General features: G+C 36.7%; 1 protein-coding gene and 1 pseudogene across 3 annotated transcripts in view; both read left to right on the forward strand.

Moving 5' to 3' along the window:
• The window catches only part of CSMD1 (CUB and Sushi multiple domains 1), a 2222584-nt gene that overhangs the window by 1601643 nt on the left and 596337 nt on the right, over window positions 1–24604 (forward strand). The gene's annotated exons all lie outside the window — the stretch shown is intronic.
• LOC119516966 lies at window positions 3729–5567 on the forward strand (annotated as a pseudogene).

Here is a 24604-nt window from a genome sequence, read left to right on the forward strand (position 1 = left end):
GTGCTCGGCCCCGGGCAGGAGTAGCCCTGCCCGCTGGGGAGACGGCCGCAAGTCATGCGTCTCCTCTTTGTTTCCCTGGACCCGAGACAATCAGCAGTGGGTGTGGGAAGGGGTATCCTCCACCCCAGACACTGAGGCATTAGTCCAGACCGCTCCCGTCTTATCTACAGCTGTTCCTGGGCTTCTTTTATTTTTTTAAAAAACGCCAACCCACGATTTCCCCCAAAGCAGCGTGGCCGAGGGATTCAGCCTACTCACTCACTCGTTTCAGACTGCAGACTCCTGGTTTCACCAAACGCACGTTCCCTGTGGCTTTAGCAGAACTTGTCTGGCTGGTGCTACTCTGGAAGTGGTGTTCTGGGCCCTTTCTGGTTTTCTATCTAGTGTTTTCCACGGAGGTGTTTTTTTCTCTGTCTCACCTAGTCGCCATCTTAGGTTCCTCCTCCAAAATATTTTTATGAGAAGGTTGTCTTAATGCTCAGTAGCAATGGATTGTTTTATGGTAAAATTAACTTGGCTAAAGATACTTAATCATAGATTGTAAAGTGCTTTACTTTATCTCTAGTGGAAAGTGAGGGAGTCTTACAAAATAATTTGCTGTCATTGACCATGGTTTTTTTTTAATGTCATAAAGCATGTTTACAGATCACGTAATATTGGCAAAATGTCTTAATTAGCACTCTACTTAGATTGTATTCATAGGAAGAATTGGAAGAATTCATAGAAAGAATATCTCCATTTAGATATCTGTCTATGTAGGGTACATAAACTTATGTATTTGTATAAATGTATAGCCACACACACATTCATAAAACTAGAGTTATGTCTCTGCATATATATATACCTATTTCTATTGAGAACACAAAAATTTATCATCCAGAAGTAGACATTTTTGAGTGTAAAACAGAGAACTGTTAATAATTTCACTGGCATAAGTGGTATAAACTGGGCCTGTGTTAAGTACATTTTGATATTTGGTCACTTTACTATGTCCACATCTATATCCATATCGATGCTCATATCCACTTCCATATCCACACCTATATTTATCTATATCTTTATTTTTCATGAATATCATCTGTGTATCTATATTATTCATGTCTATATCTGCTTTTTCTTTTATTTCTACATCTATAACAACCTATCTGTACATATTCCTCTTACTTTCTTTACCTTCATTGCCTATCTGTGTAGCCACTTATGCCTCCTTTATGCCTCCTTAGCTTTATCATTGTACTCTTCCTCTTCTTCAACTCTTGTTTTCATTACTTTATGTCTCCACTTTTTTGCTTTTTTTTGGTGACCACATTCACTCATTTCCACCTGTCCCTCCAAGTAGAGCATTACTTTTCTGTACCTCAGATCTTAGATACCTAATTCATTTCAACACATTACTATCAACTTAATCTCAAAATGTTCAAAACGAGAAGTATAATCTTGTAACAAACACACACAAATCTTCTTGTCAGATAGCTTGTATTTTGGGTATTTGTATCAATTTTTCCTAGATATTCAGATTAAAATTGTTGAAATTAGGTTCTACTTTTCTTTTTTTATGCAATTTTATTGAGATGTATTCACACACATATATCTAACCAAAGTATACAGTCAATGGCTCACAGTGTCATCATATAGTTGTATATTCATCACCACAATCAATTTCAGAACATTTTCATTACTCCCAAAAAATAACAAAATAAAATAAAAAGGAACACCTGAAACATCCCACTCCCCTCACACAGCCCCCATTATTTATATTCTTTTGTCTTTATTTTATTACTCATCTGCCCATACACTGGATAAAGGGAGTGTCAATCACAAGACTTTCGCAATCACACAGTCACATGATAAAAACTGTACAGTTATACAATCATCATCGAGAATCATGGCTAATGCATTACAATGAAACAGTTTCAGGTACTTCCCTCTAGCTATTCTAATACTGTAGACACTAGAAAGGAATATCTATATAATGCATAATAATAATCTCCAGAATGACCTCTTGGATCTATTTGAAATCTCTCAGCCACTGAAGCTTTATTTTGTTACATTTCTTTTCCTCCTTTTGGTCAAGAAGTCATTCTCACTCCCACTATACCAAGACCAGGCTCATCCCTGGGAGTCATGTTCCATGTTCCTAGGGAGACTTATACCCCTGGGAGCGTTAGCCATGTTTTAATCTCCTTTAATTTCTATAGTTATTTCTGTGTGAAAATTCAGATTGTGTTTTTCATTTAATTGTACATATTTCTTTGCCAATCACTTTTTCTTGGTGTAGAAAATTTTCAAATTAGTTTGTTTACTGAACCCTTATATTAAATTCTATAAGAATCCTATTATGTAGGGATTATTTTTATCCCTATTTAAAAATGAGAAAACTAAGGCATGGAGAGGTAAAGCAATAACTTGCTTATGATTAAATAGCTAGTAGGAGGAAGAGCTGTGATACACACCCAGACATTCTCATTCAAGTCTGAACTCATAAGTACTCAAAATCTTTTTTTTTTCCTGAAAAAGTGCCCATGGATCATTCACTATTGATTGTAACTAGTCTGATATGTGGTGTCTTCACACCAAAGGAGAATAACAATCCATGTGTCTTCTTTCCTTGGTAGCAGAAGTATTTGTGGGAAACAGTTTGTAGAGGTTTACAGAGAGGTTTTGGTTTCTATTTAGTCTTGATAGAATAGTCATTTGATTTGTTTTTAATATAAGTGGAAAAATATTTATAGCATAATAAAACTTGCAGGAACGTTTCCATAATAGATTAGCTTGAAATGCAGAAATACTTATTGAATGAAGGAGGGAATAAATTTATAAATTAAAAATTTTTCCAAACATCATGCAATATTTTTGTCATATTTTATTGATCTGATCTGAATCTCTTCATTCCTAGTTTTAACTTTACTGTGGTTTTTAAAGATTTATCTTAGTAATGAAATGAATAAGGCAAGTAAGAAATACTCCTTTTAACTTTCAAGAAAAGATAAATTGGATAGGTTTTCTAATATTTCCAAGATTTTTCAAGTAGATTTCATGGCACTACATGATTGGGTTTGCCTTTAATCATCTTAGTTTCCCATTATTCAAATCTGTAATTTTTTTAAATTTAATTTTATGATTTTTGGAATAATAACAGTGATTATCATTTATGGATCTTTAACTATGTGCCAAACTCTGCATTATGCATTTGGCATACATTATGTTTTGTTCAATTCCTACTATGTCCTAAGATTAAAGAATTTATTCTTATTTTTATTATTATAGTTAAGCATAGTTACCCAAATTAATTAATGTGGATGTCAGCACATTTAGTAAGTGATGATGCCAAAAGTAAATTCAAATGGTCTGGCTTCAAATAGTTTCATTACACCTTTATACTTGTTTATATTTTATATTTGTTACAAAATATATAAGGCATGCAATGTTGTAAGATAATAAGAAAAAACATCCATTTATAAAAATCAGAATTAATCCATTGCTAAATTTTACCAATGTAGTTGAAATTCCTTGAATACTCCATAATCATTACCTCTGTCCCCTTACCCTCAATATATCCTAAATTTGGAAGATATTCTTTTCTCTTTCATTGCACGTGTCTATTTTCCTAAGCAATATAGGATTATATTTCTGCATGTTTTGTTGTAATCATTGTTAAGAAATGCGCAGTGAAGAAAAACCAGGAGCATCTCGTGGAAGCCCAGGCAAAGGACGCCTGCTGAGCGGCCATGACGGTGGCGGAAGACTCCTCAGGCCTGGTGGGCTTTCCCATGGGCTGGGGCTTCTTGAACTACTGGCCCTTCGAGCCCCAGGTTTTGGAGCTCAGCCCCAGCTGGCGGCTGCCGGGCTTCTTCGGCATGAAGGGCTGAAGCTGCAAGGTCCCCCAGGAGACGCTGCTCCAGCTCCTGGAGTGACTGGCGCGGCCCGACGTGCGGCCCCTGCTGCATCAGGGCCTGGTGGGAGGGGCGGAGTGGAGCCTCGCTTTTCCAGCCCTGAACATTGGGCTGGACTCATGCATAGTACCCCTGAGGCACGGTGCCTGTTGCCGGTGCAGACCACAGATTTCTTTTACCCCTTGGTGGAAGATCCTGACATGAGGGGGCACATAGCTTGTGTCAGCGTGCGGAGCGACCTCTACACCATGGGAATTACTGAATGTGAGAACGTGTTGTTGTTGCTCAGTGTCAGCCAGAGTAAGAGTGAGGAGGAAAGGGAAAAGATGACACCCTTCATGATCAAAGGGTTTTGCGATGCTGCCGAGGAAGGGGGCACCGCAGTGACCCATGGACAGACACTGGTGGATCCTTGGGTTATCGTTGGTGGAGTTGCCACCATGGTCATTGTTCTAGTTTGCTAATGCTGCAGAATGCAAAACACCAGAGATGGATAGGCTTTTATAAAATGGGGGTTTATTTTGCTACACAGTTACAGTCTTAAGGCCTCAAAGCGTCCAAGGCAACACATCAGCAACTGGGCACCTTCACTGGAGGATGGCCAATGGCGTCCGGAAAACCTCTGCTAGCTGGGAAGGCAGCCAGCGTCTGCTCCAAAGCTCTAGCCTCAAAACGGATTTCTCCCAGGACGCTCCTCTCTAGCAGGCTTGCTCCTCTTCAAAACATCACTCCCAGCTGCACTCCCTTTGAGTCAGCTCATTTATATAGCTCCACTGATCAAGGCCCACCCCGAATGGGTGGGGCCATGCCTCCATGGGAACATCTCATCAAAATCATCACCAATAGCTGGGTGGGGCACACTCCAAGCAAATCCAACCAGCACCAAAACTTCTGCCCCACACAAGACTACAAAGATAATGGCATTTGGGGGACACAATACATTCAAACCGGCACAGTCATCATGCCCGATAAGTGCTGTGGCTGGGGACATGCTGGTGTTTACCAAACCTTAGGAACCCAAGTTGCTGTCAATGCCCACCGGTGGCTTTGATAATCCTGAAAGGTGGAATAAGACCAAAATGGTGGTCACCTGAGAAGCGGTGGAGCTGGCCTATCCGGAAGCCATGTTTGATATGGCTACCCTGAACAGAGTTGCTGCCGGATTCATGTACACAGTTAATGCCCACTCTACCACAGATAACATGGGCTTCAGCCTTTTAGGACACACGCAGAACCTCGTGCAACAACAAGCAATGAGGTATTCTTTGTCATTCATAATCTGCCGATTATTGCCAAGATGGAGAGCACCAGCAAGGCCAGGGAGCAGTTTGGGCTCCTTCAGGGAACTTCAGCAGAAACCTCAGTCTACCAATACAACGGGCGGCTCACTTCTGTTCGGAAATCAAATCTTCTAAGTATGGAGAGGGTCACCAAGCATGGATCGGGGGTATTGTGGAAAAGGGAAATCGAATGGCCTGGATCATTAACAAACCTCAAGTTATTGAAATCTTACCTCTTGGGGCCACTGCTGCTGATCTGCTGCTGTTACTGCAGCTGCATCTGCTCAAGATAATTCCAATGCCTGCTCTGAGTCTTGTTCATGAGCGAAAACAGCAGAAGTTGTTTGGACTTGAAAGCCTTCGTAGGCAACCATGGACAGTTCTGCAGAATTGATCTTTTTTTTTTTTTTTTTGGCTTTTACAGTGGGGATGTATTAGTTTACAAATTTACAGTTCTAAGGCCATGAAAATGTCCCAATTAAGGCATCAATAGGAAGATACCTTCTCTGAAGAAAGGCTGTGGCATCTGTGGTTCCTCTGTCAGATAGCAAGGCACATGGCTGGCGTCCACTGGCTCTTTGCTCCTGGGATTAATTGCTTTCAGTTCCCGGTTCCAGTACAGAATTGATCTTAAGGAAGCCCCCGTGTGGTAGTGGTTCCAGCTGCCCTTTCTAGGTGATTGGAATCAGCCTATCAAAAGCTGCCTTTGTGCACATTCCAAGATCAGAAGTAATGTTTTTGATTTGGGGAGAGGTTAAGAGGAGCAGAGTGATTTCTGTTTCCTCTTTCCAAGGGCAAGTTGAAGCTATTCCAGTTTAAAGGGTTTTCCTTTGCACTGTGTTAATTTCTGCACAGGGAATGAGGTTATTAAAAGTAAATTATATCCACAAAGTAAATTGTAAAATGAAAAGCATTTAAACTGATTGGTAAGAGAGATCATGCAATGCAATGTCAAATTCTTTATTAGATTTCTCCAAACTATTGGCTCTTTCCTACATTGGGCAAGAATCGAGCAGCTTGTCCAATGACTGGGAAAGAAGGACCTATAACCATCTGGCCTGGTCTCTGTTAATGATATTTCTCCCTTTAAACCCCATTCAGGAACTGAGAGAGGCAGAGCGAGCCCCATAACCTAGGCCTTAGTGGTCTTTAAGATATTAAATCTTGTGCTGATTCCTGATGATCTAATCAATAAAGTAATTTCTAGCAAGGAAAAAAATAAAAAGGACTTTATTGCAAAAGAAAAAAAAAAAAGAAAAGAAAAGAAAAAGAAGAAATAAAGAAATGGGCAGTGAGAGTTGTAGAAATCAGAAGAATATGTTAGGATGAAAGAAAACAGAAGCAAAATCACACAGAATGTATTAAGCATAAGGGTATGTATGTATGTATGTATTTATATATATATATATATATAACCTGATTTAAAGGAATTTGGTGTTTTAAATACAGCTAACCTGTTACACCAGTGTCAATATATATTAATGCCAATAAAATATGTCTGCTTTAGGGCTTCCAGGTGTGGCATGAACAATATGGGGGGATACCTGGTTGGACAACACAAATCAGGGGTGCAATGGGGTGACCTAATCACACGTGGCAGCCCCACATACTTGTTCAGCTACTTACAACATGATGCATATGTTATTTTCATTGTCTAAGTACATGCACGTCCGGTACCAAAAATACAGTTGTTCTCACGAAGCTTTACCTCTTCCCTCCCTCCTTTTCACCTTTCTCTATTTTTTTTACTCCCTTTTTGTTTCCTCTTTCTCTCTCTTCCATCTTCCTTCCTTACTTTTTTTCCCTCTCCTCTCTTTTTATTTCCCTCTTCCTCCCTCTCCTACCCTCTACTTTTCCCTTTCCCAGGCCTCTGAAGTATCAGTTTCCTCTCCTATAAAATTGCAACAAGAGTCCATCAGCCTTCTATTGTTATGACAATTAGAATAATATATGCAAAATAAGCAGCAAAATACCAGACCAAAAATAGATGCCCAGAGATGTATAGTTATTCTATTTGTCTTAGCCTTTTATATTTCTCATTCTAGTATCATGATGATAACTTTTCTGACCCATCATATATTGTATTATCTGGCAATGTGCTTAAGTTCTTCCTGGTATGATGAGCCAATGCCTGTTTTTTTTTTCTTTCATCATTAAATGATCACAGAATTTGTATTTATCCAGAAAATTTCCAGTTTTGTAGGTCTTTAAAATCATTTTAAATGCCTAATTGTGCAGAGGTTTAAGTCACATAAATAGGTAAAATATATAATTGCATAAACCTTCAATCCCTGATGCTTTTGATTATTTTTTTCTTTATGATAACCATTGTTTTGTAACAGAAGCCTGTGTGGCAGGCAGCTCTATAACCAAGGTGGCAGTGAGAGGTCCTAGGGGCCCAGAATGTGGATAGCATATACGCCATGTGGTCAACTGAGAGAAACCCAGGTCAGGGAAGGGTTTTTATGTCAGTCTAAGGCAGATCTCAGACTTCATGCAAAAGAATCATCTAGAAGCACATTAAAATGTGTTTTTCTTATTCTGTCCACCCAAAATTCTGACCTAATAGGTCTTTGGCAAGGCCCACAAATTGCATCTTTATTACTCCAGAAGTTATAGATACAGCTCATCTGGGTACTATGTTTTAAGAAATACTCTATTAAGGATTTCAGACTTTATATAGATAATGTGAATGATATAGTAAAGATTTTCAATGAAAGAGTGAAGTGCTCTGATATGCTATAAAGAGACAATTTTAATGGATTGTTAATGGTAAATTGAATAGGTAAAAAAATTGAAAAGAGGATGAACAGTTAATAATAGGCTACCATCACAGCCAGCAAAAGGCAGAAGTCTAACTTAGGATAATAAAAACTAGCATTTAACAAATGCCTACTATGTGTCACGTACTATTCTAAATGCTAATTCTATGAGGTAAATGATATTATTACACCAATTTTACAGATGGAGAAATGGAAGCTGTTGGGGACTGAATCATGTCTGCCACAAAAGGCATGTTCAGGTCCCAATTCTTCTTCCTATGGGTGTGAACCCATTTATAAGTACGAACTTTGAAGATGTTATTAGTTGAGATGTGCCCAACCTAGATGAATGTTGGCCCTAATCAAATATGGCAGAAGTCCTCATAAGCAAAGGAAATTGGACACAGAAAGAGAAGCCTCAAGGAGCAAGCAGAAGCTGGAAGTCCATGAAAACCAGAAGAGAGAGGAGAAGACGCCACCATGTGCATTGCCATGTGTTCTGGTTTGCTAAGGCTTCACCGAAGGATGGCCAATGGCTTCTGGAAAACCTCTGTTAGCTGGGAAGGCACATGGCCGGTGTCTGCTCTGAAGTTCTGGTTTCAAAATGGCTTTCTCCCAGGACGTTCCTCTCTAGGCTTCAGCTCCTCAAAAATGTCACTCTTAGTTGCTCTTGGAGCGTTTGTCTTCTCTTAGCTTCTCTGGAGCAAAAGTCTGCTTTCAAAGGCCATCTCCAAAATGTCTCTGTAAGCTGAAGCTCCTCTCTCAGCTCCTGTGCGTTCTTCAAGCTCCTCTCTCAGCTCCTGTGCGTTCTTCAAAGTGTCCCTCTTGGTTGTAGAAAGTTTGCTCCTTCTATCTGAGCTTACATAGTGCTCTAATAAACTAATCAAGGCCCACGCTGAATGGACGGGGCTACGCCTCCATGGAATTATCTAATCAGAGTTATCACCTACAGTTTGGTGGGTTGCATCTCCATGGAAACACTCAATCAAAGAATTACAATATAATCTACAGTAATACATCTGCCCACACAACATTGCAGCAAAGATAATGGCATTTTGGGGGGCATAATACATTCAAACTGGCACACCATGTGACAGAAAAGCCAAGGAACACCAAAGATTGCTGGCCAGTCAGAAGATACCGAGCCCAGGAGGAAGCAAGCCTTCTAGCCTCTGAAACCACGAGCAAATAAATTCCTTTTATTAGTCCAACCCATTGTATGGTGTTTGTTTTAGCAGCTAGGAAACTAAAAGAGAAGCATAGGGAGTTAAATGAATTTATGAAAAACCATATTGCAAGCAAGTAGCAAAGCCAGAATTTAAAGCCAGACTACCTGTTTCCGGAGCTCTGGATAATCAGTATGCTATGCTGACTGCTACAACATTACTAACAATGCCTAGAAAACATTATTTGGTAGAATCTCCCAAAAATTATCATTAACATATTATCGCAGGATAGTTTATAGTTCTCTATCAGTTCCCAATTGTATATATATAGCTAAAAGTCAAGTGTAGGTGTTGTTCAAAACATACTTTCAAATAAATATGTATGGTCCAGAACATTCAAAGAGATTTGAAATATACTTAATTTTTTGGCAGATTTGGTAATTATATACAAATTTCTGCCCAATTTTTACAATAGAATATAATGACAAAAGTAATCCTTTGGTATCAAAATTGAGAGTCTTCTACTTATTAAAAAAAAATGACATAACAAAAACTTTTTTATTTTTTCGGGTAACATAGAAAAATTGAACTACTAATGAAGTCCTATAAGTTTGATTTTTTTTTTTTTTAAAAAGCCCTAATTTCTGGATAAATGGTTTTCTTTTCTACAGTTCTTCTTAGACATGTAATAGGTAAGGTTAAGTGGGCCCAGAAAAATAACCACTGTTTTTCCTATAAATGATAAATTCAATAATTGAAAAGAAAATAAACCCTTCTATAATCCTCTAGTGGTATGCAGAAGTGTTATGAATAGCAGATATAAGATTTTCATGACTGTAAATTTATCCCTAATTATAAAACCATCAACTTCACTTTGCTATGCAGAACATTAGTGCTGATTTAGTTTTTAATGATGTAAGGTCATCAACTTTTGACTAGAATTAAGTCTACAGTTAAATGATGTTTATCTAATGGTATACATATAACAATCCCAGTTCCCTTAGCTTAAATGTTAACTTAGTACAAAAGTGAAAATTGGGAGTATTATTTCAAAAATTATTTATTGAGCACTTAAAATATTTAATATATGCCACATACTAGGCTTGGCACAGTAATGAAAAAGAAGTGAGAACAAAGCTCCTGTTTTCATAGAATTTACCTTCTAATGGGAAAGACAGAAAAGAAAATAGTCAAGTAAATAAATAAATAGCTAATCATTTGACTTTCTTTGGCTGCTCAAACAAGTACCCTGCAATGGGTTGGCTTAAACTATGGGAATCTATTAGCTCATGATTTTGAGACCAGGAAAAAGTACAAATCAAGATGTCATCCAGGCAATGCTTTCTTCTCAAAGACTGACTTTCTGGGGTTGGCTACCAGTGATCCTCAGTCCTGAGCTTCTCTGTCGCATGACAATGCACATGGTGGCCTTTCCCCTCTTCCTTCTCTTCCAGGTTCTGTTGATGTTCAGCTTTTGGTTGTTCCTTCTGTGGCTTTCTCTCTCTCTCTCTGAATTTCATTCTGCTTATAAAGGACTCTAGTAACAGGATTAAGACCCATTCTGTTTGAATTGGACCACACCTTAACTGAAGTAACCTCATCAAAAGGTCTATTTACAAGGGGTTCACACCCACAGGAATGGATTTAGTTTTTAGAACACGTTTTTTGTTTTGTTTTTTGTTGTTTTTTTGTTTTGTTTTGTTTTTGTTTGTTTGTTTGTTTTTGCAGTATTTACAACTCCAAATCACCACAGCTAGCTAGATAAAATAGTCTCAGGTAATATAAAGAGGTTTACGGAAAAATAAATAAAACAGTGCAATGAGCATGCCTGACAATGGGTAGCGTAAAGGTGAAGTTGCACAGGGAGGTCAAAAGCAGTCCCATGGGAAAAGGATCTGCAAAGCAGGAACCGAATGGAAGAGCCAGCCATGCCCAAGGCTGGGGAAAGAAATTTCCAGATAGCAGCAAATTAGGTGGAGCACTGGAGCTTAAATATGAACAATAAGAGACAAAGCACAAAAAGAAGGAGGATCTTGCATTCCTTTTCATCAAGGTGTATTTTGATTAAATATCATACTATCCTTGAAAAATGTTTCTTTTTGCAGAATAATACAGTGAATCAAAGCATGAGTTAATATTTATCAGTTTATTTCTGCTTGTTCTTTTTTTGTAGAAATATTGATAATTGTAGACTTTTTGGTAGAAATAAAGATATTTATAGACATGATCAAAGAGGAATAAAACATAAAATATCACTGTGTCTGCTAGTTGATAGGTGTTAGATGGAGGAAGGACAATAGGAAATTTATATCCCTCTTCCATTCAACAACAAACAATTGTGAAAATGGTAGTATTTCCCTTCTGCACATTCTCCTCTTAACATGTGTAAGAGCCTCATTATTTGAGAATTCCGTATTTGCAAATTCACCAACTCACTAAAATTTATTTGTAACACCAAAATCAATATTCACAGTGCTTTTGTGCTATTTGCAAATGTGCAGAGCAGCAAAAAAATTTGAGTCGTCAACATGCATGTTCTCAACTGAGGTTGAACAAGATGCTCTGCCTTCTTGTTTCAGCTCTCAAAGTATAAATATATGTCTTTTTCTGTGGTGTATTTAGTGCCTCATTTTTCTCATTTCTATGTTTTTAGTTGGTGATTTTGCTGTTTAAAATGATCCCCAAAAGTGAAGTGCCAAAGTGCTGGATATGTTACTAAGTGCTAGAAAGCCATAATGTGCTGTGATGGTTAATTTCATGTGTCAACTTGGCCAGGCTATGATGTCCAGTTTGATCAGGGAAGCAGATTGTTATTGCGAGGGCATTTCATGGATTTAAATCATTAGTCAGTTGATTGCATCTATGATTGAATACATCTGCAATCAACAAAGAAGATCACCTTCAGCAATGAAAGAATTCTCATCCAATCACTTGGAGGCCTTGAAGGCAGAACTGATGATTTCAGCAAGTCAGAAGAAAGAATTTCTATCTTTACTTCAGGTAGCCAGCTTTCTTCTGGGGAATTTATCATCACTTTCATCAGAGTTCTCAACTTCGTGGCTTCTTCTGTGGAATACTACATCACCATCAAGTTCCCAGCCTGTGGCCTAACCTATGGAATTAGGATTTGAAAATCCCCATAGTCATGGGAGCCAATTCCTATAATAAACCTCTTAACAATTACATATATTAACTGCTGGTTCTGTTTCCCTGGAGAACCCTGACTAATTCAGACTTGATACTGAAAGTGGCCTTGGGTGAACAGAATCTTGAGGATAATGTTCTTGAGTTAGGTCTGGTGTTTGGGGAATTGGCACTCTAATTTGATTAGATTAAAATGCACTAACAACTCTATTTCTAGTGATCAAAAAGGCGCTTACAGTTCATCACATGAATTGGCAACAGAAATATGCAAAATATCACCATTAGATAATTCTTTTCAAATGCATATAGAAGGCAAGGCTCTGGATAACAATGTATTTGGTACCTTAACAGAGTTTGTAGAGTTAAAAGTCTAATGATGTTGGCTGGTTGCTCCATAATATGCTAAATGTAGTTGTTAACGAAAAGGATGAGCTCAGGGCTTCAAATTCCCAATCTAATGCAACATGAAGGGCATGAAAGTTCCTATGTTCCCAATTTGTTCCTTCTGCTGGAGAATTAAATGTCACCATCGAGTTCCAACCTTTCAGCCTATCTTGTGGAATTTGGATTTGCCTATCCCCATGGTGGCATTTCTCTGTAGAACCCTGACTAATGCATGTGCCTTAGAGAGAAAATATTTGTGTTTGGTAAGCTTTTTTCAGGGATGAGTTATAGTGCTGTTTGCCATTAGTTTAATGTTAATAAAACAAAGTATATTAAGTAAGGTGTCTTTGGAGAGAAACACACATAAACAAGGTTATGAATGGGTGGGAGAGGAAACAGAATTCCCCAGTCTGCAAGGTGATGCCATCAATATGGTGACATAAGACATCCCCTAAAAAGCCTCTCCAGAGATTTAGTGAATAAAGGACAAATCTCACTTGCTTAGAACTCTGGAGGATGGTAGAGACTAGGGGACTCCACAAATGCTAAACTGAAGAAACAGAAAGATACTAGGTAGGAAAATTCCATCCCGGATCCCTGGCAGGTTTCCATTCCCCTCCCCCCTCACTCAGTCCCACGCAGGTTGGGAGTCACACAGAGGCAGCACGTCCCCAGTCCCTCCCACCTCCCACAGAGACTGTGGAACTCCACACATATCCAGGTACAGGGATCTAAGTCCACAGAGACTCAGGGAGAAACACAAGCTCCTGAGGAGTGCTGCATACAAAAGGGGCTCCAGCGGGGAAAAAGGGAGAACCCACTAGAAATGCTAGCAGTGCCCTCGGTCAATCCTGTTTCAGTCAGCTGGACCACAAAAAGGCAAAATGAATTTTTCTGGAGTGACCCACCTTTCTGGATTGATACCATCTGACTCCCTGGAGTGGGATACCCTCATGGGGAAGAAACCAGAGGCGGAAAAGCATCAGGGGAAAAAAAAAGAAGGAGGGGTTAAACTGAAACATTCTTTCTGCCCCCTTTCCCTTCTCCTTTTGGGAGATGCATATGATTGTGCCTGTATGACGTGTATGATGGTGTATGATTGTGTGCTTGGTGTTTTTACTCAAAGCCCAGAAGCATGATTCTTTTTTTTTTTTTCTATTCTTTATCTGTTGAATGCAATCCCAATCAATATTCCAACAGCTTTCTTTGCAGAAATGAAAACACTAATTATCAATTTTATTTGGAAGGCAAAGAGCTCCGAATAGCCAAAAAGCATCTTGAAAAAGAACAAAGTTGGAGGACTCACATTTCCTGACTTTAAAGCATACTACAAATCCACAGTGGTCAAAACAGCATGGTAATGGCACAAGAATGGATGTATTGACCAATGGAATCTAATGGAGTGAGTCAGAAATAGACCCTCACATCTATGGCCAATTGATTTCTGACAAGCTGCCAAACCCACTTAATCGGGAAAGTATAAGCTCTTTAATAAACGGTACAAGGAGAACTGGATATCCATATGCAAAAGAATGAAGGAGGACCTCTATCTCACTATACAAAAAATAACTCAAAATGGATCAAAGATCTAAATACAAGAGCCAGGACTATAAAACTCCTAGAAGAAAATGTAGGGAAGCATCTTCAGGATGTTGTTTAGGCAATAGTTTCTTAGATTTTACACCCAAAGCATAAGCGATGAAAGAAAAAATAGATAAATGCGACTCTATCAAAATTAAAAACTTTTATGCATTAAAGGACTTTGTAATGAAAGTGAAAAGACAACTCACTCAATGAGAAAAAAATATTTGGAAACCACATATCCGATAAGGGTTTCATATCCAGAATATAAAAAGAAATCCTACAACTCATCGATACAAAGGCAAACAACTCAATTAAAAAACTGTACTTTGGATGGATCATAAGGTGTGTGAATAAATTAAAAAAAAAAAATGGGCAAAAGATTTGAACAGACATTTCTCCAAAGAGGTTATACAAATGGCTAAAAAGCACATGAAAAGATGTCCAGCTCACTAGCTATTAGGAAAATGCAAATTAAAACCACAATGAGATACTATCTTACATCCACTGGAATGGCTTCTATTAAAAAACAAAATAATATAAGTGATGGAGAGGATGTGGAGAAATCGTAACACTCATTCATTGCTGGTGGGAATGTAAAATGGTGCAGTCGAAGTAGAAGGCAGTTTGGCGGTTCCTCCGGAAGTTAAATAAAGAATTACCATATGAATTGGCAATCTCGTTACTAGGTGTATATCCAGAGAAATTGAAAGCAGGGACTCAGATATTGCCCATCAATGTTCATAGCAGTGTTATTCACAATTTCCAAAAAATGGAAGTAACCCAAGTGTCCATCAGCCAATGAATGGATAAAGAAAATGTGGTTTATACATGTGACAGAGTATTATCCAGATGTAGAAAGAATGAATTCCTGATAAAAGTGAGAACATGCATGAACCCTGAGGACATTGTGCTGAGTGAAATAACCCAGACACAAAAGGACAGATATTGTGTGATCTCACTGACATGAACTAATTATAATAAGCAAACTCATAGAGTTAGAAATTAGAACAGGTTACCAGGAGATAGATTGGGGGTAGTGAATGGGGAGCAGCTGATGCTTAATTTGTACATAATTTCTATTTAGGTTGATTGCAAAGGTTTGGAAATGGATGGTGGTGATGGTAACACATTATTGTGAGTGTAATTAACAGCACTGAATTATGTTTGTGAATGTGGTTGAAAGGGGAAGTTTTAGGTCATGTATGCTATTAGAATGAACATTGGAAGATGAAGCATGGGACTGTATAACACAGTGAACCTTGTTGTGGATGATGGACTGGGATTAATAGTACAAGTATAAGAATGTTCTTTCGTGACTTGTAACAAATATATAACACTAATTCCAGGTGTTAATAATAGGGTGCTATATGAGAAAAATACACCTAATGTAATCTATGGACTATAGTCAATAGTACTATTTTAATATTCTTTCATCAATTGTAACAAAGATAAAACAAAAAGATAACACACTAATGCAAAGTGTCAAGAGTAGAGGGGTATATGGGAATGCTGTATTTTTCACATGGCATTTATACAAACCTACAACTTCTCTAATTAAAATGACAATATATATATATTTTAAAAACAAGGTTATGTATTGATTGGTTGTAACCAGAGGCTCACAGGAACCTAACCCTGTATTTCCTCTAGGAGCAATGGTTAAGCACTTGCTAATTCAATATTTACAGTAATTTTTTTCCAACAGGGCTACAGCTGTGTAATGAAAATCAGCTATATATACTCTTTCACCTCCAGTATAATTTCTAGAACCCAAACTCTCTTAAGTTTCCTTTTGTTCCCCATGAGAGTGGAGACGGATGGGCAGTGGTCACAAGGGACTATCAAACAACCTCATGACAACATTTTGTGCTAGCAACAATAATGAATAGCATATAGCATTTGATCCTGGCTCCCTTATATTCATCTCCCCGACAGCTTGTCATGGGGGCTGGCCATATTAGTTGAGGTCCAGCTGCCTTATTGCCACCTCTTGTGTCTGCTACCACAACCTATCACACTTGTCTGGAATGAGCCATTTCCTGTGGCAGAACTACTTGCAAGGCCATGTCTGGGCTCCAGTGCTGAACTCCAGAAATAAGTGTGTCATTCATGCTTTATTAGTTTAACTTTTAAAATAAATATACATATGTTTACATACATCAACTATTCTTTTTTTTTCTGGTTTATGTATCTTTATTTTAGATTATTTTTGTTATATTTAAACAGAATGCTCTTCTAGGTAACTCTTTTAAAAACTAATCCTGTTTGATATATACCTTTCAACCAAGTGATAAGGACTATGTTTTTAAAGTACTCAAGACATTTAAAAATCTATAAAATTTTTCTCCTCCTTGTCAAATAAAATAAACTCTTCACTGAATAAACATGCTAAAAGGAACATTCTTTTCGTTTTTATTTAAGACTCTTGATCTTGTTAGTTCAAGTGCCTCTAGGGTTTTATTGTTTCACTGAAAAGAAAACTAACTTTCTTTTTTATTTCTTCAATTATAAATCCATGTATTCTTCTAGGCATGCATATAGAATTGTTTTGAATTCCTTAAAAGTTCTATAAAATGGGGCAGTTCTGTTATTCTCTTTTTATTTTATTTTGTTTAAATAGGGCCGTAAGGAACCCATTTTTAAGTTGCATTATCAGGTCTTTGATTAGTTTTAAAAATGTGTCTTCCATTTTATTAAATTATTGATTCTGCACTCTTTATTCCAGTTATTTCTTGACAAACTTCAATATCCTCCACTTGTATCTGTAGATCTATAACTTTCTATTAAAATTGTTTCATTTCTTAGTCCTTCAAAGTAAGTTTCAGCTAAGTTACTCCACATCTTTTCTTAGTTGATTTGGTGTTCTGAAAATGTCAATTCTGTATTTTACCACATCTAATAATCTGATTTATTCTGTAACTGTTTTGGCATTGTAAAATTTTAAACTACCAGTCTCTTTTTTTAAATAAATTTGCTAGCCTTTTTTATACATATGAGAATGTATTTCAGTAATTTTCTAAATTATGATCATTATTCCTTGGTTGCTTTATTTCAGGGCTTAATGAAATTCTCTTGTATTTCTGACTGCTATATTCATTTCTTCCTGCAAAACTTGTCCATTGTTCCCCCATTACTGTTTTTAGTTTGTTTACTTCCCCTCATAACTTGCTTAAATCTTTTGTTGTACTGAAGTGATTCTGTATCCCAGACAAGTTTATTGGCATTTTGATAATTTTTGCTTGAGGGATTTCCTTTGTAATGCTGGTCAGTATTTATCATCTTCACACAACCCCCAACTGGCTACTTTCCTGAAATTTCATGGATCTTATCTTACTCCTTAAGACTCCAGACTTTCCATGTCCAGATATTTCATCAAGACAACACTTCTTAAGAGAAGTAAAATACCACTTCAATAGAGAAGGATGGTTGTCGAAGAGTTCTAGCTGCAAATCAAAGGAAAAGGCTCATTTCTGAATAAATTTGGAGTTAGGAATTTCTGAGTCAGGAAGATTAGAGACAGACTTTTCCTTGGTTGTAAAGGCATCTGAAGTTTGAAATAAGAGAACCAGCAGAATTCTTCACATGCTGCAGCAGAATGTGGCCTGACTGGCAGCTATGACTAGGTTTTCCGTGAAAGACGGGAAATAAAAAATAAAGGCAGGTTAATAAAGAAAAGAACCACCATACAATGCCTGCTGGATATCTGCAAAATACAGATACTCTACCTGCATCGTGTCATTTAATCCTTGAAACCCTATGGAGAAATCATTATTATTCCTGTTTCTCAGATGAGGAAACTGAAAGAGGGATAAATAATTTTCCTAAGGCCGTTGTATAAGCAGCAAAGACTGGGTTCTCTTTTCTTCTGCGCAATTGAACTTGCTCCTTTTGTTGTCATGCCTCTTTAAAACAGCATTGTTGGCTGAAAGAGCGGGAAGTGAGAAACAAAGCTGGCTCATTGTAGTAGGTCATTTTCAGTGCATTGCATTTGGGATACACCCAGATTCAATGGAAGTCTTAATCTCGGAGACTAAGAGTCTATGTAAGGTGCAGTACAGACAGACTTAAGGTAACTTATCACTTAGAGTTTAAAGAAAGGACTTGGCATGGTCCCTTAAAGTGAAGGATGTCAATAATATTTAAAGTTCTAGAGAATCCACTGGTAGATTTCAGGATTGGGATAACAATTCTCATTTTCTTGCAATCTGATTGTATTACCAGATTTGTGTAGGATGGAGAAATTACACCTTACTCTGCTTGTTTGGGTGCTTTTCTTTACCTCCCCTGAGTCACTATTTATTTTAACTTTTTGTAGCATAAGTTAATAGTAATATAGTTTACGTTTGAAACAATATATGATCCCTCTTTTTATTGATAGTACATTGAATTGTAGTTTGAAAAGGCAACTTTAACTGTTTATATGCTAATTTAAAATATGACTAAGTAAAGCATGGATATCTCAGAAATCATAATGTATTTTCCTAGGTCTCTTTCTTTCTTTTCCTTTGAGCATTCAATGTATCTTTCCTTCTAGACTGGAACCAATGCATGTGTGTAATTGTTGGCCATTGGCATGTGTTGCAGTTGTAAAAGCTTAAGCTTGTTTTTCTGCAGGAAATTTAAATTTATATTTATACAGACTCTATGGTACATACATTTGGAAAGGGCTGTCTCTTTATAATTAATTATGGGTTTTTTAGTTGCTTTATGTTAAAGCACCTAAAATTTATCAAAACTTATTTGACAGTTTTCATTTTGTAAGAAAGTGTGAACTTTCCCTTAAATGTGTAATAAATTGCTTTTTGCAACTATGTCAAAGTTTTCCAGATATAGACTCGTTATCATGTTCTTTATGAGGAATTTCACTGTTTGAAAGGTCATTCTGATCAATAACTTGAAACTTAATGAAAAAGTAATTTTTTTGTAAGTGTTCTTCTTTGTTTACTGGAGATCTTATTCCCTATCCTATGTATTTCAAATCCACAGTTGTTAGTCATAGGCATTTATAAATCATCTAATTCTAAATGTAGGGGCTTTCTATGTATTTATTTTGTTGGAAAGAATAAAATTGTGCTTTCAGTTCTCAAATCTTTGATATTCTTTATCTCTTACTATCATTGCAATTTCTAGTACAATCATGTTTTCCAGAAAAACAGATGAGTTTTAAGATGAGACCAAGCGAAAGACAAAAGAAGAAATAAAGCTGCTAATGGGGATATACAAATGCTTGATGTTTACCTGTGTGCCTAGAGGGAGGGGGGCAAAGAAGATCAATTATTGACACCTTTAGATTTCTTTGACTTAATTAAATCAGGGGAGATAGGCTTATTATTTAAATGGACCCATAATGAGTGTTTTTTCTTCCTGATAAATTGCAACAACATTGTGTACTTTCTCATTTTGATTTTCAGAACAACATTTTCACATTTGTTTTTAAATGAATATTTAAAAGTTCAAAGTTACACCAGTCCCATGGCTCTCCAGTTATTGTGTATTTCTTTTCTCCATTTTGAAGATTAAAAGTAGGGAGTAATGAAACAAAATCTAATTAAAAAGAAATTCATCTCAATTGTTAAAAATTGTTAAAAAGAAAACATTTTTAATGACTGTAGCTCTTATACTCAATCTCCATTGAAAACTAAATTCTGTTTTCTATTTTATATTTTTCTCAACAATTTCTCAAGCTATTTCTCTCACTTAAAGTTTATTATGAATATTTTTTTAACCTTTATGACTTTCAAAAATTAACTTCTTATTCCTTTAAAAAAATTTGGAGAAGTAGTTCTACTGATTTGTACTTTTGATTGAGAAATAATGAACTGAGCTGTAAAGCAACAAAAGCATTTATTTGGGGTCTTAGAATTGTAATTCAGGGAGGACAAATTCAGGTAGCAACCTAAATTGTGTCCCAAGTTGAGGCTGTTGGGCAAGGTTTTTTTTTTTTTTTTTTTTTTAATCCATTAGGTTTTTTTTTTTTTTATTATTATTAAATTCAGTTTTATTGAAATACATTCACACACCATACAATCATCCATGATATACAATCCACTGTCCACAGTATGATAACATAGTTATGCATTCATCACCACAGTCTATCTCTGAACATTTTCCTTACATCAGAAAGAACCAGAACAAGAATAAAAAATAAAAGTGAAAAAAACACCCAAATCATCCCCCCATCCCACCCCATTTGTCCTTTAGTTTTTATCCCCATTCCTCCACTCATCCATACACTAGATAAAGGGAGTGTGATCCACAAGGTCTTCACAATCACACTGTCACGCCTTGTAATCTACATTATTATATAATTGTCTTCAGGAGTCCAGACTGCTGGGTTAGAGTTTGGTAGTTTCAGGTATTTACTTCTAGCTATTCCAATACATTAAAGCCCAAAAGGTGTTATCTATATAGTGCATAAGAATGTCCACCAGAGTGACCTCTCGACTCCATTTGGAATCTCTCAGCCACTGAAACTATTTTGTCTCATTTTGCATCCCCCTTTTGGTCAAGAAGATACTCTCAGTCCCACGATGCCGGGTCCACATTCATCCCCAGGAGTCATACTCTGCGTTGCCAGGGAGATTTACAACCCTGGGAGTTGGGTCCCACGTAGGGGGGAGGGCAGCGAGTTCACCTGTCGAGATGGCTCAGTTAGAGAGAGAGAGGGCCACATCTGAGCAACAAAGAGATACTCAGGGGGAGACTCTTAGGCACCATTACATACAACTTTAGACTTTCCTTTGTGGTAATGAGCTTCATAAGGGCAAGTCCCATGCTCGAGGGCTCAGCACATCAAACTGCCAGTCCCAATGTTTGTGACAAAATACGCTAGGGGATCAGCATCTTAAAGTTTAGAGATAGGCCTTACAATTCAGGGATAGAGTTAACTGCTGTAAGAGCTTACAATCTAGGGACTATTACAATTATTGTGTCCACGTTAGGCTATGTTCTAAGATTCAATTCTGAGTTTACACATTATAGTTAGTCCATATTAGTGAGGCATCATCCCTCTCACCATGTTTTCTCCAACACTTTTACTCCTATATATATATTTTCCTACAATTTTATAGAGTTATATTCACATACCATACATTTATCCACAGTGTACAATCAGTTGTTCATGGTATCATCATAAAGTTGTACATTTATCACCACCATCAGCATTTGAACATACTGATTACTACAAGAAAAATTGTTTTTTTTTTTTTAGCAATAAGAAAAAATGATAAAAAGAAAAATAACATGTCATAAAATACAATATACTACTAAGGACAGCAAATAACACCACTACCAAGAATCCCATATTACTCCCCTATATCCCCTTCTATTATACATTTAGCATTGGCGTATTGCCTTTGTTACATTTAATGGAGGTATATTACAATGTTACTGTTGACCATAGACTCCAGTTTGCTTTGATTATGTTTTTTCCTGAATACCATCCCTTTTTCAAATTTCTACATGGTTGACATTCATTTGCTTTCCCACATGCAAAAACATTTTTATATTTGTATATTTAGTAACAGTCATTGGCCACTCCAGTTTTTGCCACATTATACAGTCCCAGTCTTTATCATCTATCTTTACCTCTGGTGTCATACATTCTCCTATCCCACCTCTTTCAGCTTTACTCACAGACATCTTTGTTCAGTGTACTTACAATACTGTGCTACCATCACACAGTATTATGCTATCTATTTCTGGATCTATGCAATCAATCCTAAACATTCTGTAGTCCTTCAGCATCAAATGGCTGATCTCTGTCCTCTTTCTATCTCCTGGTCGCCTGTGTTGTCAGCTTTTAACTCCCAAAGTTTGTTCATTAATGTCTGTTCATATCAGTGAGACCATACAGAATCTGTCCTTTTGTTTCTGGCTAACTTCACTCAACATGATGTCCTCAAGGTTCATCCACATTATTACATGATCCATGTCTTTGTTCTGTCTTACAGCTGCATAATATTCCATCATGTGTATATATCACAGTTTGTTTATCCACTCGTCCTTTAATGGACATTTGGGCTGTTTCCATCTCTTGGCAATTGTGAATAATGCTGCAATAAACATTGATTTACAAATGTCTGTTTGTGTCTTAAGTTTCAGTTCCTCTGAGTATATACCCAGCAATGGAATAGCTGGGTCATACGGCAAATCTATATTTAGCTTGGGCAAGGGTTTTTAAAAGGAAAAAGAGAAAGAAGAAAAAAGCGCAAGGGTCTTAGAAATAAGTTTCATTTTTTTCAGAAGGAATGTTTTTGTTAGCTGCTCAAGTTTTGCTATATTATAACAGCCAGTTTCAGGGTTCAGAGGTGGTGTAATGGCTTTTCTGTAAGCAAAATTCTCTGACTCCATTTTAAATCTCTTAGCCTAAGTTCTTTTTGTTTTATTTCTTTTCACAGTATCACATTTAATTCAAGCAATAGTACTTTTTTTTTTTTTTTTTTTTTTTGAGAGGGTGAGATGGAGAGGCTACCTGCTTTTATTCTAGGATAATAGTCAAGATATTTTGGTGACATTCTGAGGAAAGGAAATTTTAATATCTATCAAAATCATTGTGAAATGAACAAATCTATTGTTTGAGAAGAGATATTTGACTAGCTATAGTATTAGTGCTATTAATTTTCCAAGAAACTACCTATGACCAGCTCTCTTTTGAGGTATTACTAAGGCAAAAGGTGCCCTCACCAACAGGTAGGCATGAGACCACCATAAGGATTTCTTCAGCACTCAGACATCATGTCCTCCAGAATATCTTCCCTGACTTCCCCATCTCAGAAATTCTCTATATTCCCATCACACCCTGAGAATAAATAGCTCTACCACTGCAGCTCTCTAGCATGGTTATGCTTCTATCTCTTCCACTAGACTGTAAGTTGTTGCATAGTAGATACTTTTTAGCAATATTTAATTATCAGAGACTTGAATCTGGCATATAGGATATGATAGACAAATTTTAAATGTATTAAATCAAATTGAATTGGGATCAAAAAGAGTAAAGAGAACAGCAGCAGGCTGAAAATTTTAAGTAAGCACTTTAAAAGTAAATATTTTGTGCTTGTTTCTACCAATAACTGTAAAACCTAGGACAAATTCTCTATCTTCCCTTGTTCTCATTTTCCTTTGCTGTAAAAAAGAGGGCGTCAGAATGTATAAACTTAAGTCCCCTTGCATCTATCACAAATCAGCTACTAACTTTGTTTCATTCTCTATTGAAAAAAAGAAAATATATGCAAATATAAATTGACTCCATGATTTTCCTGCCACCAAATCCACAAATCTACTTACATCTTTACTCATACTCTGTCTTATTTTCCTTTATGGTATAGAAATTATTTTGTATCTCACCAAAGGAAAGCACTTCTATTTGTATTTTCATTTGAGTAGAAATAACTTTCCTCTCCTGCAAAATCAACTGTATCTCATCAATTGAATCATTCTCATCATTATATAATAGACTAGTATTTTCCATCTTTGAAAAATAATCTTTTCTTGATGACATATCCTCATTTCTCTACAACCATAATAGTAGCCTGTTTCAAAAAAGAGATTTCCATAGTTACTTACTCTACTTTCTTACTTCCCATTCTCTTCCCAATCCACTCCAATAAGTCTTTCATTCCTATAACTCTTGATTTTTTTTCTCTGCCATGGTAACCAATGACCTCCTTCAAGCCATGTCTAGAGTCTCATCTTTGCCCTTATCTAATTTGAACTCTCAGTAACACGCAATGCATTGAATCACTCCTTCTTTCTTAAGATTTTAGTTTCTTGGAGCTTCAACAACACAAAATTTTCTTTGTGTTCCTACTTGGTTCTTCCTCAATTTCTTGACCTTTCTATACTGGAATGTCCAAGAGAGGGTATGGGAGACAACTGTTTTTAGAATAAGTACCACATCCTTTTTGTTCAGCTGTTCTATAAGATTGTGCACTATTAATATTTTGAGGAATATTGGGTTTGATCAACTACTTTTTGTCTTTCAATTTTTAAGATGATTTTTGCTAATGAACTACCTATATTCATAGTAATTTTTCTAATCCTGTAATTGTCACTACCTGAATGATACTAAACTGGTTCCTTAATTCCCCAAGAAAAGGTAGGTTAAAGTTTTGATATAGCAACACATTTGGAATAGTGTTTTGTTTTGTTTTGTTTTTGTCTCCTTGGATACAATGGAAAATATCAGAGGAGAACAAAAGGAATGTAACATTTTAGTAATGATATCTGCAGACATTTATCATATTTTCATATATTTTGCAAGTTTCTGTTTCGATGTTGTGATGGATAGGTTCATGTGTCAACTTGGCCAGGTAATGATGTCCAGCAAGCACTGGCCTAACCATTACTGCAAGGACATTTGTGACTGATTAATAAACCAGAAGGCTGGTTTA

This window comes from Choloepus didactylus, chromosome 20 (genome assembly GCF_015220235.1).
Source record: "Choloepus didactylus isolate mChoDid1 chromosome 20, mChoDid1.pri, whole genome shotgun sequence".
Taxonomy (NCBI): Eukaryota; Metazoa; Chordata; class Mammalia; order Pilosa; family Megalonychidae; genus Choloepus; species Choloepus didactylus.